This window comes from Chanos chanos, chromosome 16, assembly GCF_902362185.1.
Source record: "Chanos chanos chromosome 16, fChaCha1.1, whole genome shotgun sequence".
Taxonomy (NCBI): Eukaryota; Metazoa; Chordata; class Actinopteri; order Gonorynchiformes; family Chanidae; genus Chanos; species Chanos chanos.
The window spans coordinates 4,345,317-4,346,241 of record NC_044510.1 but is presented as its reverse complement, the minus strand read 5'-3'; positions in this window follow the sequence as shown (position 1 = coordinate 4,346,241).

The window sequence follows — 925 nt, the reverse complement described above, 5'->3', positions numbered from 1 at the left end:
AGCACGACACAAACAATTATTTCTCCATTTTGCCTCTTATCAAATTGAGTTTTGATTTTTCAGCTTAAAGGTTTCGAAAAGATGAATTATCTTAAACAATCTGAGAATCTGAGGTGAATTAAAACCGCTATTACTGCTTATATATATATATATATATATATATATATATATATATATATATATATATATTTATTTATTTATTTATTTTATTTTATTTTTTTGCTTGCATGTGTTATTTTTCCATTTAAACAATCTGAAACCTTAAATGACTGTTAAAAAAGAAAAAGAAAAAAAAGGTTGATGCTGAGTTCATCAAAAATTTAACCAGACAAAAAAGAATCCACAACGAATGTGGGGACATTTCTGAAAACCAAATTCTCAGAAATACTCATACAGCTATGGGAGTAAATTAGAGACAGAGTAATTAAAGTTCACCAGACTTGAATACATCATGTAATTGATTACCTTGACATGTCTTTTAATTCACTACAAACTCTCTAAAATAATATTTCAACAATATATATATTTTTTTTACATATATGTATATTACTGATACATAAGTGGTTTATTATATGGACTGCTATTATATGGACACCATAAGCAAAACCAGAGGTGTCACTACAAAACACCGAACATAAAAAACCAAAGCTGTACAAAGTTTTGATTGTCAAAGCCCCATGGAAAACTATGATTAAGCGCCTGGATTAAAACCACACGCCATTACAATACATTTCTACACACATTTTCCTATCTGTCGGGGACGCTTTACTCACCTCTCAAACACGCAGAGAGGAAAGTGGGGGTGATGTGAAGACGGTGATGCGTTCCCTCCTCAGCGCTCTGACCCGTCCTCGAACGCCCAAGGTGTCTGAGAGCCTGAGAGAACTGAACCCTCTCAGATCAGATTTGCTGAACCAAAGAGAGG